Below are 15,874 nucleotides of genomic sequence, written 5' to 3'. Positions count from 1 at the left end.
CTCCACTGTTGTCTGCTGTCAAGCCCTGCCGCTCTAAGTGTGAAAAATGACTGGGCCCAAGGACTCTGTCTTCCTTCCCCACCCTCTTCCTCTCCCCCTTTATGCACATATACTTTCATTTGATGATGAATTGCTTAGAATAACTTCATAGTGCATGTTTGTAGGCAGATTAATCACAGTCTCTGGGTTCTCAACCAAAGGACAACAATTTTGCCCCAGGGCCCAATTTTCTCTGTGGAAAGAACTAGACAGCAGCAGCCCCAGTGTCTGAAGCCTCTGCTAGAAACTGTTCATTTCTGCCATTATTTTGTCCAGCCTCCTAACCCATGAAGGAATTCTGCCTCTACCACCTCTCTGTTGAAGGTCACACAGCTTCAACTTGAATATATTCAGTGATGCCCACATTTTGACAACTCTGATCATTAACTCTCTCTCCCAGAAATTTCCTCCCATTGGAACTAGCATCCACAGAGTGAGAAGGGACCCCAGAGGGCCTCTTGTTCAACATCTGTCTCAAATCTATTCTTCAATATTTCTGACCAATAATTCTTCACTTGAAGATTTCCAGTGTTAGGGTATTCATTACCTTCCATTAGTCAGCTCATTCCATGATTGAACAAATCTAAAAAGAAGTGTTCCTTATCTAAATGTTGTATTCCCTAACCTCTTCCAGTATACTCCCTAGTACAGTGCTCTGTATACAAATTACACTGTTAAATTACTTGTTGAATAGTATTTTTTAATTAGGCAGCTAAAATCAATCTTCCTATAACTTCATTCCATTCATCTTACCTGCACCCCCCCCCCCAACCTCTACCTTCTTCTTATGAAGAAGACCACCTTCTGGTTGGGCAGATTTCAAACTGTGAAATACATCTCAATGGAGACAGGGAGGAAAATTCCCTGTGCAATCATACTGAACTCTTCTCAACTCCCTTATTACTCCTATCCAAACAATCAGTTGCCAAGTCATGTCGATTTTCCCATCACATCACATCCATCTCCACTCTTTACTCTCATGGCCATCTCCCTAGTTCATGACTTTATCATCTCTTGCCTGGATACTACAGTAGCCTCCTAAGTGGTGTCCCTGCCCCATTCTCCCCCCCCTCTACAGTCCAGCTTCCCTACTTGACGTTCTTAAAACATAAATCTGACCATGTCCTACTCAAGAAATTCCAATGGCTTGTCCTTCCCTTTAAGATAAAATACAGACTTCTGTTTACCTTTTAAAGTCTTCATAATCTGGATACAGCCTGCCTTTGTAGGATAGCTACATATTACTCTTCTCATACTTTGCAGTGCAGCCAAACTGGTCTGCTTGCTGTTCCCTCTAAATAACATCCCATCTTTTACCTTACCTTTGTATAGGCTATCCCCTGTGCCTACAATATACTTTCTTTCTGTTATCTTGTTGAATTCCAGTGTCCTTTAAAGCTTAGCCTGAGAAACACCTTCTATGGGAAGTCTATCCTGATCCTCCTAATTATTAATACCCTTCCCCTATAAATTTTGTTTATAATATAAATTATTAATATAAATGTTAACTTATGATAGTTTAATATTGATATTAATAAGGATACACATCTATATAGCATTTTAAGGCTTGCAAAACACAACAAATATTTTCTTATTTTATCTTCATAAAATCTGAGAGGTATCAACTATTATTATCCCCATTTTACAGATGAGAAAACAGAAAGACAGAAGTTAAGTGACTTACCCAGGTCACACAGCTAGAAAGTATCCAAGGCAGGATTTGAACTCAGGTCCTCCTGACTCCAGACCCAATGCTCTATCTATTGTACCACCTAGTTGCCTAGAATTTAACATTCTTTGCATAGAAAGTAAGCTCCTTGAGGGTAGGGATGATGTCACTATTTTTGTCTTTGAATGCTCAGTGCCTAGTAGAATCCCTGACAGCTGATGTTTAATAAATACTGGTCAAATGGAGCTAAATTGAATTAATCCTAGTTAAAATCATGGAATCTTAGAGTTGGAAGGGATTTCAGTCCTATTAGTGCCTCAGGTATGAATCCCCTCCACAGCACTTTCATCAGTATACTTTCAGTGATAAGGGAACTCACAGCCCCATTCCATTATCGGACAGTCCTAAGGATTGGACAGTTGAGTCAAAATCTACCTCCGTGGACAATCAACCTGTTTGAGGAACAACATAAAGCAAGACCACAACCTTCATGCATGTTGCACCCCTTCTGATATTCCAAGGCATCACTCTTGCTCTACCAGGCTCTCTTTTCTCTTGGTTATAACATCCTCAGTCCTTCAGCAGATCCTTGGATGATATATCCCTCACTATCCAGGCTACCCTCCTCTATATTCATCATGGCTTCTAAATGTCCCACCTGAAGTCTGGCACCCAGAAATTAACTTTAGTGCTCCAGATATCTGAATAAGCCAGGGTAAAATGGGATTATTGCCTTTCTTCTTCTAAACACTTCAGTGCATCCTGAAATCAAATGAGCTTTTCTGAATTTCGTGTCCCATTCTTGACTCTTAGTGAATTTCATTGAAAATGGGGGAAGGGGATGGTGAGGGGGAGAAAGGTAAGATTAATATTGGTTAATAAAAATAATAGATTGAAATTGAAATAGACTGATGCCTTACAGTTTAATGGCAAAGATACTCAGTTTTAAAGAACAGAGACTAGTCTACCCATTTTCCTCTGTTCTTTGGTCATTTAAAGAAACAAATATCAGATTCTTCCCATATTAGACCAAGTTATGCTCATAAGTTTGAACCTTAAAAAGCAGGAATAGCATTGTTTTTGTTTTTATTTTTCCAAAGATGGTCTTTATATATCTGGAGAAATAAATAGTCCTGAATTATCTTTGTTCTTTTATGGGAAAACCCAGCTGAAAGAAGAGATTGAGCCAATGTGTACATCTGGGTATGTTGATACAACTTGTTTGATGGACATAGCAAGGAGATATCATCATACTCAGGAACCATTCACCTGGAAAAGGTTTCTAAAGGAATGTTTGTAAACTCAAAATCAGCTAATATCACACTTCAGCCATTTTAAATGGGTAGAATTTCCTAACATGGCTTTTGTTTCTTATTTTCCTTTGTTCTAGCTTGTTTCTTGTTATCTATGTTGATCAGTCATTTCGTGTCTGACTGTTAGTCACCTCATTTGGAGTTTTCTTGGCAAGGGTACCAGAGTGGTTTGACATTTCCTTTTCCAGATTATTTTACAGTTAAAGAAACTGAGACAAAGAGGATTAAGTGACTTACCCAGGGTCACACAGCTAGTAAGTGTGGAAGGCTGAAATTGAACTCAGGTCTTCCTGACTTCAGGCCCAGTGCTCTATCCCCTGCACCACCTACTTGCCATAACCTGTTTCTAGATTCTTCTAGATTTAGTATTAGGAGACTAGAACTCTAGTCCTAGCTTGGATACTTATAGCTATGAGAACATGAGACTCAGTTTCATCAGTTGTAAAATAATAATACTCATGCTAGCTACCTCAGTTAGGAAAGGACTTAAAAAACTCCAAATGAGGTGACTAATAGTCAGACACGAAATGAATGATCAACATAGATAACAAGAAACAGGCTAGAACAAAGGAAAATAAGAAACAAAAGCCATGTTAGGACACTATAGAAATGTGTGTTATGTGTATACTACATAAGGAGTAAGAAATCCTGAGTTCAAATTTTTGCTGTACCACTTAGTACCTCATGTGACCCAGATCAAGGCATTTTGCCGCTGTGGGTCTCAGTTTCTAAAACAAAGAAATTGGAATAAATGACCTCTAAGGTCGCTTGGTCTATGATGGATGAACACAGGTATCTAGGTTAGGCCTTATCTACTGTCGTTAGAGAATAGAGGATGGAGCCACATTCTGGCCCTGACTCTTTCAGAAGAGAAAAATTGAAGACATGGGGTTCTTTCCTGTGGTGATGATTTTTACCATGTACATCTCAAGGTTGCTCTGTGGTTTTAAAAAGAATTTCCTTTCAATAATCCTATGAGGTAGGAATTATAATTACTATCACTTCTATTTTATAGATTAGGAAACTGAGGAAATTCCTAGTCTTGTGCATTTCCCTTACATCCCTCCTATGTTCACTCTGCAATATGATATAAGGAAAAGAATGCTGAACTTGGAAGCAGACTCCTGCCTCTGACACTTACTAGGTATTGTGACAATAACTCTTTGAGTCTCAGTTTCCTTAACTATAAAAGTTTAAAATATCATTTAAATGAAATACATGATAACATACAAAAAAATATATATATATAATAAAGTTAAATATAAAAATACTCATACCTATCTCATTGAATTTTTGTGAGAACCAAATTAGATGATCAATGTAAAAATACTTTTTAGCTTTAAAATGCTATGTGAGGAATTTTATTATATTGCAATATGTGTTCATTCAGTCACCAGTTTAGTATGAATGTATCTAGCTACTTGCGATAGATGAAAGACACAGTCCTTGGCAGCTAGTTGGTACAGTAGATAGACACATTTCTATCTGTGTGATGCTAAGTGAGTCACTTAACCACTCTGTTCCTCAGTTTCCTCATCTGTAAAATGAGGATAATAATACTTACCTCTCAGTGGTGTCGTGAGGACCAAGTAAGATAATATTGTAAAGTGATTTGTAAACTTTAAAGCACTATATAAATACTAGCTACTCTTAAGAGCTACTGTTTGCAGTTTCATTAAGGAGACAAGGCATATAAGCAGGAAACAACCAGAAGATAACCCAAGACCACATTGGCTTGAGGAGTCAATTATCTGTACTTTGTGTTCTCCAGTACTCAGTCACCATTTATAAAGCACCTACTGTGTGCTGGTGACTGTGTTAAGTGCTAGCTTAGCATAACAGGCACTGATTAGGTAGAGATTCATCAAATTGAACCCATAAGGATGTGTGTAAAGCCCTGCATTTAGACTTAAAAAAAAAGGCATCTACCCAAGTATGTGATGGGACAGGCAAGGCTGGAGAGCATTTCTTCAGAAAAATGTCAGGGTGTTTCAGTGGTCCACAGGCTCAGTATGAATAAGCTGTGACATGCAGTGACATCTTAGGCAACAGTGATGGAGACATAGTGACCAGGATGAGTGAAGTTGTCACCTTGTCTGCTCTCCTGACATATAAATTCAGGTTTCAGTTGAATAGGGTCAGACCATAAGTGGAGTATTCTGTCCAGTAATGGATATGACATTTTAGGAGTGACACTCACAAACTAAAATGTTCTCTAAAGGAGAGTGTTCAGGACAGTGAGAAGACATGAGATTGTGCCAAATGAAGATCTCCTAAAGGAAATGGGGATGTTTAGCCTGGAGTAGGGAAGAGCTAGGGGGAATGTAATAGCAGTCCTCAAGAACTTGAAGAGCTTGTCCTATTGAAAAAGGTTTAGAATTGTTCTGCCTGATCCCAGAGGTCAGGGACTGAGTCTTATCTCCTTCAGAAAAATATGCCAGAACTCTCTTTTCCCTGAGAAATGAAGAGGTCAACCTAGGGGAAGACTGACAAACTTTGGAGTGGTCAGTGGCCATGGGGAGAGATGGAGAATAGCCTAGGGAGTCTAGATGACCCTATTCCCTAGAAAATCAGCCCCTGAATGATGAATGAGTCTCAGAATGGTTTCCCAAGTTGCAGCCCATGAGTAAGAGGGGTTACTCAGCTACTATTATGACCTCACCAACAGCCAACCACTACTGGAGCAAAGATCCTAGTTGTCAAATTGAGCTAGGTTTTCAGTGTCTGTTTCAAGAGGGTATTAACTTGATATTTACAGTTCTTAATAGCATTTTACTTCCCTCTAAATATAGACACTCGTGAAACCCAAAAAGAAGCTAAAAGGTGAAAGGAAACATCTATATTTCTATTAGCTCCTTGGCTGGGTGCAAAAAAGTCGACTTCAGCCAGTATAAGGGGAAACTCTCCAACAGTGAGAGCCATCCAAAAGTGGAATGGACTCCCTCATCCCTGGAGATCTTTAAGTGAAATCTGAATGATAGGGATGTCACAGAGGAGATTCCGACTTAGCTCTGGGTTGAAGTAGAGAAATTGTCCTTCTGAGAGTCTGTAATTAATTTGGTAGGCAGAAGGAAAAATAGGCCACACATCAGTTCCTAAGGGTCCTTGTCATTTGCTCTAGTAAAAGGATTAAGTGAGTAAGTGCTGGAGCTCATAAATTAATCTCTTCGAAGTTCTACAAAAGCAAAGCCCCTCCTTCAAAGGACTCACCATCCAGCCCAGAAAGAGACTTGCCTGTGTTTCCACAAGTGTAGTCTCAGAGCTACTAATAATTCACTGAATGATCTGGCCAGTTCCTCTAAACTAAAAACATTTCCCCCTCAAGGCCTCTGGATTTTTTCTCTATAAAGTGATGGGCTTGGATGTGGGCACTCTAAGGCCCCTTTCAAATTTTGACATCCTATATTCTATGATTCTGTGATCCCTCCCACCTCTTACTTTCTATGAAGTCTGACCAGGAGTATGCTGGTTAATGGTTAAGTACTGTCTCCCCAAAAGTGCATGACCCCACTTTTAAATGTAATCTGCATTAATATTTTCTCCATCACTTTCACAAGTCTTGACAGTCAATAAACCAACAAATCAAGCCCTGACTTGTGGCCCTTCTGGGTATAAATGTTCTCACTGAAAATTTTTTAAGTTGACTCTAGCACATCCTTACATCTGACTCTTTGTTAAGTGTTATATTGCTTTCAGAAAATAGGTAAACACCGGCCCTCCCTACCCCCATTCCCATTGGAGTAGTACCTTGAGACTATCCACAAAAAGGCTCCCCAAGGGCTCATAGCTGCCTCTCTGTTTTTTGTGGTTCTTCCCAGCACTCTACAGGAACAGAAGGGAGAATTGCGGAAGCGTCTCTCCTACACCACCCACAAGCTGGAGAAACTTGAAACTGAGTTTGATTCCACCAGGCACTACTTGGAAATAGAACTGCGGCGGGCTCAGGAGGAGCTGGAGAAAGTCACAGAGAAACTGAGAAGGTGAGTCCCAGGCCCAGGCACAAAAGGGAGGGGGGGATGGAGAGAAGGGGGCAGAGAGAGGAGAAGGGGGAAGAAGAGAGAGAACAATAGGGAAGAGTGACAGAGATAGAGAAGGAGAGAGTCAGAGAGACAGGAAGAGAGATAGAGACAGAGAAAAAGAATGAGAGAAGAGAGAACAAGAGAGAGAATGAGAGAGAAACAGAGAACAAGAGAGAGGAGAACAAGAGAGACAGGGACAGAGAGACAGAGATAGAAACAGAGAGAGAGAATATGAGAGAGACATAGGGAGAGACAGAGAGATACAGAGAAAAAGAATGAGAGAGAAAACAAGAAACAGAACAAGAAAGAGAATGAGAGAATGAACAAGAGAGAATGAGACAGAAAGAGTTAGGGAGGGAGGGAGAGAGGAAGAGACAGAGACAGAGACAGAGAGAGAGACAGAACGAGAGACAGAGACAGAGACAGAGAGAGAGAGAGAGAGAGAGAGTCAGTCAGTCCATTCTCAAGCATGGGAGGCAGAACAGCCGATGTGCACAGGCTCTTCATGAGGGGAAAACAGACTAATTTGAGACTTTCTTCCAGGAATGTCTTTGTCTTCTAAAATATTGAAATCCTAAGAACATATGTCTAGATACATGCAAACTCTCTGTGACCCAACTAACCATTTTCCTTATATAACCTGCATTTCTTTCATATAGAGATTTATTTATTCCCAAAGGCCACCTTTCAGGAGATGAGCTGTGAGCTGTGTCAGGGACCTGTGACCTCTAACCAGAGGAGTGGGAAGGAAACACGTGATGTTATCAAGGATACACTTGCCGCTGACCTTGTGGTACCAAACCATCACTCCTGTACCTTTGGTGTATGCTATGCTTAAAACCTCCAGCATTTTATAGCACAGCCTGTAGAATTTGGTTAGGAATTAGAATTAACTCATATCCAGTATATTCAGCTCTAGCTGACTTCAATTCAACATCTTCAATTCTGTCCAACCCTGGAATCACTAGTCCTACTGCTTCCTACTGCTTTCAATCAATTCCTATGAATTCTGCTTCTTCCTGTGTTGCTTCCAGCACCTCCATCCTTCCATTACCCCTCATTTTTGACATCCTTGCAGTTTTTCTCTACTAACCCCTTCCCATCCTTGTTGCTGGTACTTTCTAGCCTCCAGGTCATTTTTCTAACTTTCCCATCAACTTTAGAACCTGACTCACAATCTCCAACCCATCTCAGGCCAGTAACAATATGCATGTTGATGACTCCTCTAAGAACCTGACTACTCGATTCCTCTACCATCCCCACTTCAGGCCTTCCTTCTCCATTCTGCTTCAGCTGAAGACCAATACAGTCACGCCTTTGGTGTCAGAACAATACCAACTAAAGAACTCGGACCTCTGAACCCCCACAATGCTCTATCCTCCCATGTCTCCTACTCTCTAACTCATACTAAACTTATTCTTTGCTTTTATTGTGATCTCTGCTCAGTGGTAGAAGCTCTGGATATAGAGTCAGGAGAAAGCTTGGTTTAAAAGCTTAGAGTGCTTAGATTTCCCGAGCTTCTGTGTCTTTACCAGCAAATAAGGATAATAATAGTACTCACACCTTCCACTTCATCATGTTGTGAAGATCAAATGAGATTTTACACAGATGCACACACATATCAGCTTTGTCCTTTTTACTTCATATTTCTCTCTCAGTTTCACAGATGTCACATTCCTGGCTCTTTCTTCTACCCCTATAAGTCATTCTTTTTCTGGCTCTTCATTCTTATATGTGTCCTTTTACTGTGGGTGTTTCTGTTTCTTCAGTCCAGACTTCTAAGCTTATACCCACATCATCAGCTGCCTAGAGAACATCTCTACTTGGATGTCCTGCTAGCAATTTATACTCAGTACAACCAAAGTGGGCTATTTATATTTTCCCTTCTCCTTATAATTTCACTCTTTCTATCATTGACCCAATTATTTAGTTTATTTTCCATATGCCTTAAGGTAAGTCATGGTTCTTCCCTCTCCCTTACCTCATTCCCTCATTATTAGCTGCCTAGACTGTTACAATATCCTTACAGGATTTTGTTTTGTTTTTCATTTCTACCATCAAATTGGTCTTCTCACTGCTGCCAGTGTTTTTATCTATAGATCTGTTTGTCACTCCTCTGCGTAAGAATTTTCATTAGCCCCCTGTTGCTTACTGAATAAAGTTCAGTTTTTTTTTTGCTTGTCTTTCAAGACCCCCTAGAATTTGGCACTAGCCTAACTCCTCAGTCTCTGTCTTTTTTCTCATGTTATCCCCCTTCATACGCTCTTTTCCAGACAAACCAGATAACTCTTGGTCTCCAGAATACAAATGTTGCTCTCCTGTTTCCTTGCTTTTGCTTAGGGTACCCCATCAGCCAAAACCTTTCCTCTCTTCCCATCTATACCTGTTGAATTCCTACACAGAATTACAGAATGTTAGACTTGGAAGGACCTTCAAATAAAGGCTATCTAGTTTAAGCCTTATCCAGAAAGAATCCCTGCTATACCATACCTCTGCTTGGAGAACTTCAAGGAAGGACAGGCCACTACCTCTTGAGGCATCCCCTTCCACTTTGACACAACTTTATTTAGGAAGTTTTTCCTGCCATCAAACATAAATTAACTTCTTCATAACTTCTTCCTACTGCTTTGGATTCTGCTCACTGGGCCCAGTATACCAAATCCAATCTTTCTTCCACATGACAGTACTTCAGACCCTTGAACACAGTTCTGGTATCCCACCTGACCTTCCATTTCTCCAAAACAGATATTTTCAGCACCCTGAACAGATCCTCAAATGATATGAAATCAATGTTCTTCACCATCCTGGTTACCTTCCTCTGGACCTAGCTAATCAGTGACCTTCCTAAACTATGGCACCTAGAACTAAACCCAGTACTCCAGATGGGGCTTGGCCAGAGCAGAATACAGTGATCTCCATATGCCTCTTTATTCTAGGAGTCCTGTCTCTCAATACAACTAAGATGGCATGAGTCTTTTTGGTTGCTGCATCACATTGGTGATTTCTACTGAGTTTACAGACATGTAAGACCCCCCCCCCCACCCCAGATCTTTTTCAGATGAGCTGCTCTCTAACCAGGCTTCTCTAATCCCATATTTTTAATGTTGATTTTGTAACTCAAATGTAAGACTATAGTAATCCCTGTTGAATTTCATCTAATTTGAGTCAGTTCAATACAAGAACAATTCCATCCATTGTATTATCTTTCCTTCCAAGTTTTCTGTCATTTATAGATTTTTATAAGCATTTCATCTATGTCTTTATTCAAGTCACTGATAAAAAATATTAAGCGTCAAAGAGCCAAGCATAGATCCATGGGGCAATAGAGACCTGCCAAGTTGACTTTGAACTAACTATTCATGGCAACTCTTTTGACTTTGGCTAGTTGAAATGCATTCATCTTATTCCTTATTATCAGATAGTTTATCAAATGTTTTTGTAAAATCTCAGTGTCAAATGACCCTCTTCCAAGAAATCTTTCCTGAAACCCCCTATCCTCACAGCATCCATTTATGACAGTGGCATATGTGCCCAGCTTTTTCCATGGCTTGACTCCCTCTATAGTTACTACAACCCTGGATGAAAAAGCACTGACATGGGAGTCAGGAAACCTGGGTTTGAAATTTATCTCTACCATATTGGCCATATACCCTTGTAAAAGTCACTTCTCCAGGCTTCCATCTGCCCTAGCTATGAGGTAGAAAGAGTAATCCCTGCCTTGCCATCCTAACAGGACCATTATGAGACTCGAATGAATGAAAGTAATCTAACTGCTAAAACTTCCCAGTACCCAAGAAATCCAGTTACCTGAGGATTTATTAAAATCAAGGAACATTATGTGCCTCATGCATGCAGAGTATTCTACAGGGTTCTAGAAGGGATAAGAAGACTAGAGGACAGTCCCTGTCTTTATGATATTTATTCTCTAATAAGGGGCTATGATACTCAATACATGGATAACTATAATATACAATAATTATAGTAATGTCCAATAAGAAGAGAACAAAAAGAAGTTATGTGAAGTCTGAGGAAAGAAAACAATCATACCTCAGATGAGAGTCAGCTTGGTATAGTGGAAAGAATGTGGGACCTGGACTCGGAAGAGATCTGGGTCTGAATCCCACCTCTGGCATTAGTAGTCATATGACCATGGGTAAATCACTTCACTTGTACAAACCTCAGTTTTCTTATCTGTAAAATGGAGATTATTAAAAAGACCCATACTTTTCCAGTCTATTATGAGACCCAGATTAAATACTGAATGTAATGTGCTTTTTGCAAACTTTCAAGCAGGATATAAATGTCAGCTATCATTATCACCCTTTTCAGACTGGGAGAAGAAGAGTCTGTATAAGCAGGTGGCATTTCAGCTGGGTCATTGTGTGGGTGAGGGTTTTTAGGATGGGCATAATAATATGGAAGCACTCTCTGCCTCACAGAGTTGTTGTGAGAAAAGGGCTTTCTAAACCGTAAAGCATTAGCGAAATGAGAGGAGTGGCTATTATCATCATACACCCACTTCTCTATGGCAATGTGTATTTCACGGATGATTCGCTCCACTTTTCCCATTTGACGTGCACCGCTGATCCTTCTTCCAAGAGAGCAGCAAAAACTGAGGAGCCTGCACAAGGTTGTCCTGTCACTGAAGACTTACGCTCTACTTTTCAGAAATGTGGAGCCATGATCATAACAGCCAAGAAGCTACAGCAGGTCTTATTTACTTTTTCTTTCAAATGTAGCTCCTATCATCCAGAATAAAAAGATAGAGGTTTCCTCCTTCTCAGCCTTCCAAATCTCAGTGGGAAAGTGGCAGATCCTCTGTCCTGGTTGTTCAGAGATCTGGAGACAGTGCAGAGCAATTGATGTTGGGTTTAGAAATAGTGAGGGCCTAGATTCAGATCCCAGCTCTGCCACTGATACCTGTGTGACCTTGATCAAGGCTTTATTTAATCTCTTTGAGACTCTTGTTTCTACATCTGTAAAATAAGGGGTGTAACCAATGAAAAGTTCGAAAGACATAATTTCTGGGTAACTAAAAGTCAATTTTATTAATTTTACGAGCAGACAATTAATAAAATGATGGTCATTTGGCTTTCTTTCATAAGCCAGAAACAATCGTGGAGGCCACTCAACACTTATATACCCTTGGAAGAGTGGATAGTCCTAATAGGTAGAAATACTGATTGACTAACAATGGGAAAATGAATATTACAGTGAGAGGTGGGCCTTTTTTAAGAGGGGCTGGGTATGTAACTGATCATGTCACTCATGGACAAAGAGAGGCACATCTCAAGCCTTCTGCCTCTATACAAAAGGGTCTGTCCTCCACATAGTCAATGAAAAAGTAGGATGAGAATTCCACCTAGATAAGATGTTCTGGGTGGGGGGAATTCTTTGGACAGGTCAGAAATGTACTTTAGAAGCTTAGACTTTGATGGAGGAAATAGGGAAAAACCTGGATTCCCTTCCCTCCATATTAATTGGTGATTAATATAAGAGAGAAATAGTAATTTCTTTCAGGGGGTTAGAACACATGACTTCTAAGGGCCCTTCCATCTTTAAATCTATGATACTCTGTAGGTCCTAACTCAGGTACTGCATACAGATCATGTGATATTGAAAGTATTTTGTCATTTCCACTCTTGAGGCCCCAGTTTCCTCCTATGTGAGATGAGGGGGTTGATAAAAGGGGAAAGCAAAAGATCTTTGAAATTCCCTTCTGGGATAATAAAAACAAAACAAAAAACAACAACAAAACTTCCTAGCAATTAGAGTTATCCAAAAGTAAACTAGGCTGACTTGGTAGCTAGTGGGTTTCTGCACAATGGTTTCCAAGATTCTAGAAATCTTATTGCATTCTTACCAATCTAGAAGCCTTGTCTGCCAACTACAACTCACCAAATGAAATTTCTGTGTCCCTATAGAAATCCTGGAGCTGCCACGTCTAATGTATAGGACATAGGATTGCCCTATAACTTGCCAAGTAAACGTTAGGCATCCTGATTCTGCCTAGGCTAGAATCCTTGAGGAAATAATAATTCCAATAATAACTGACATTATATAGCACATTACAGTTTGCAAAACACTTGGTATCCATTATCTTGACCATATCAGCATAGCTAAACCAAAATGAGAGAAAGCAACAGTCTCACTCCACTAGCTTCGGTGGGAAATCCTGAACACTGACCAGAATTAGAATAGGAAATCAGCTGGGAAAGGAGCCAAGCTAAGACAACTACCATGGCCCCAGACATGGTTAGGCTCAGTTTTATTATTAACACAAACCCCTCCCAGTTTACAAAAGACTTTACAAATTTTATAGAGATTTGTCAACCATATAGTCCTTTGCGAATTGCAAAGCCCTTTGTAAATGACAGAGGGGCCTGGTTTACAAAGTCCTTTACAATTTACCATGGCCAGAGAATACTGATACCCTGGAACATCTGAACAACCAGTGTTGAGAAGATGAAATTTAATAGAGATACAAGTCAAGTCTCATACCTGGGTTCTAAAAAATTAATATCACAAGTACAAGATAGAAGGAGATGTGACTATATAACAGTTCACTTGAAAAAAAGATCTGAAGAGTTTTAATAGATGATAAATTCCATATGAATCAGGAGTGTGATAATATAGCAGTCAACAAAGGTAGTTTAGTCATAAGATGCATTAAGGAAGGTCTGGTTTCCAGAACTAGGGAAGCATTAATTCCCCATACTCTACCCTAGGTCAGTCTACATCTGGAATATTGTGTACAGTTCTGCACATCATTTTCGGAAAGACATGAATAAGTAAGAGTGTGCTCATATCAGGATAATGAGGATGGTGAAGACATTTGAGATCATGACATATAGGCTCGTTTTAAGACTTAGCATGGCAGACATGATAGCTTACTTCAAGTCTTTGAAGGGCTGTCATTCACACATCTGAGGAATTAGACTCTTTTTGTTTGATCCTAGATGCAAAAGCAAGAGAAGCAAGTGCAAATTTTAATGAGCCAAATTTAGAATTCACATAACAAAAAGTGTCCTAACAATTTTAGTTATGCAAAAGGAGCAGAGGCTAGCTTGGTTGGTAGTGGGAGGCTAAGTGGCCTTTTGTTAATCATGCTGGAAGAGGGATTTTTGTTTGAGTAGGAATGGGTTGAACCATATAACCACTGTGGTTCCTTTCAATTCTTAGATTCTGAGGCTCTTGTCAGTACTTTAAGGTTTACAATAAGTGACTAATAAATGCTTACTAACTGGCTGCCTTACTGACAAAGTGCATTATGTACATCATTTCATCTGATCCTCCCACAGTGAGCCTCTGAAATGAGTAGTATAAGTATAATTATCCTTATTTCACAAATAAGGAAGTGAAAAACTCAGAAGTTAAGTGACTTGTGTTCAATCATTTAAGAAGTAAGTAGTGGGGCGTTCAGGTAGCACAGCGAGTAAGAGCACCGGCTCCAGTGTTGAGATAGACCTGGAGATCGAATCCCGGGCTCAGACACTTAGCACCCACCCAGAAACACCTGGCCGTGTAACCTTGAGCAAGTTACTTAACCCCAATTGCTTAGGGGCGGCCAGGTGGCTCAGCGAGTAAGAGCACCGGCTCCAGTGTCGGGATGACCTGGATCAAATCCGGGCTCAGACACTCAGCACCACATCCAGAAATAATAACTGGCCGTGTAACCTTAGCAAGTTACTTAACCCCGATTGCTTAAAAAAAAAAAAAAAGTAAGTAGTGAGGTAGGCTTGGAATCCAGATCTTCTGAATCCACATTCAGCATTCTCATCATTCTTCCTACACTCTGGCCATTACCCTTATCTCACCACCACCACCACCATGGATTCCATTGCTGTGCTCCCTCAGTTCTAATAGGCTAGATTCCCTCATCTTACAAAGAGAGAGGCTTCCATGCTTCTTTTTGGCCATCTTCCATCCATGGGACCATGCCTGACATCATGGGAGTATTCTCTTCTCTCCCATTCCCTCCCCCATATAATCTTCCCCTATTAGAATAAAAGCTCCTTGAGGGCAGGGACTGCCTCTGCTTGTTTGTATTTGTGTCTCCAGTGCCTGGTATATAGTTCTTAATAAATACTCTATTGTTATATAACACACGGCTTCACATTAATCATTGAATTTATATAGAGCTCCTTTTATTAAAAAAAAATTAGGTAGATGGAACAAGTATAAATATCCCCATTTTACATCTGGGGAAGCTGAAACTCAAGGAAGTAAAATGACTTACCCAAGGCCACATGTCTGAAAAGTCACAGAACCAGTTGAACACAGTTCTTACTCATAAGAATATATCCCTTGAAGTCAGACAGTGTTTTATTTTTCTCTTTAAGTCTCTAGAGCCTACAGTAGAGCCTCCAATTGATTTAGTAGATGCTAAAAAATGTGTCTTGAATTGAATCAAGCCAAGCATGAGCAGCTTTCTAGAGGACTGCTGCTGTGAACAGCTTTAAGGTTCTGATTACATAGTATAGTGAACTATCTATTTATTCAGCAGTAAACTAAAGCAAAACATTCACAGAAACCAAAGTACAGCATCCACAATGATATAACAACTTATCACTAAAGTGACCACATAGTTTTCACTAGTGAAAGATATCATTCAGTGAGTCCTTAACTCAGTCATCCTTAAGGAGCAAGCCTCCTTAAGGGACACAAAGTACAAATGTCAAAGTTCTCCACCCCTAGGTCATAGTAAATAATGATCTTCTCAGTCAGCACTTTTCACCTTGACTCAAGGCTGGCTCCCAAATTCCATGGTTTCTCTTCCATGGGTCCAACTCCTGCCTGAATCCACCCAATTGTCACCTGGATTCATAGGTAGG

At 40.1% G+C, this 15,874-nt stretch overlaps 1 protein-coding gene across 1 annotated transcript in view; it reads left to right on the top strand.

Annotated features, from left to right (window-relative positions):
• The first annotated feature begins 6,943 nt into the window (after positions 1 to 6,943).
• Positions 6,944 to 15,874, top strand: part of BEGAIN (brain enriched guanylate kinase associated) — a 73,034-nt gene continuing 64,103 nt past the window's right edge. Inside the window, exon 1 of the mRNA XM_069103903.1 lies at positions 6,944 to 7,001. The gene's annotated coding sequence lies outside the window, so the exon portion shown is untranslated. The remainder of the gene's footprint in view (positions 7,002 to 15,874) is intronic.

Source organism: Petaurus breviceps, unplaced genomic scaffold (assembly GCF_028583685.1).
Source record: "Petaurus breviceps papuanus isolate PSGF00001 unplaced genomic scaffold, PetGlider_PUasm1.0 65, whole genome shotgun sequence".
Lineage (NCBI taxonomy): Eukaryota > Metazoa > Chordata > Mammalia > Diprotodontia > Petauridae > Petaurus > Petaurus breviceps.
Note: the sequence above shows the minus strand (reverse complement) of the source record. Positions and strands in the feature narration are given on the sequence as shown.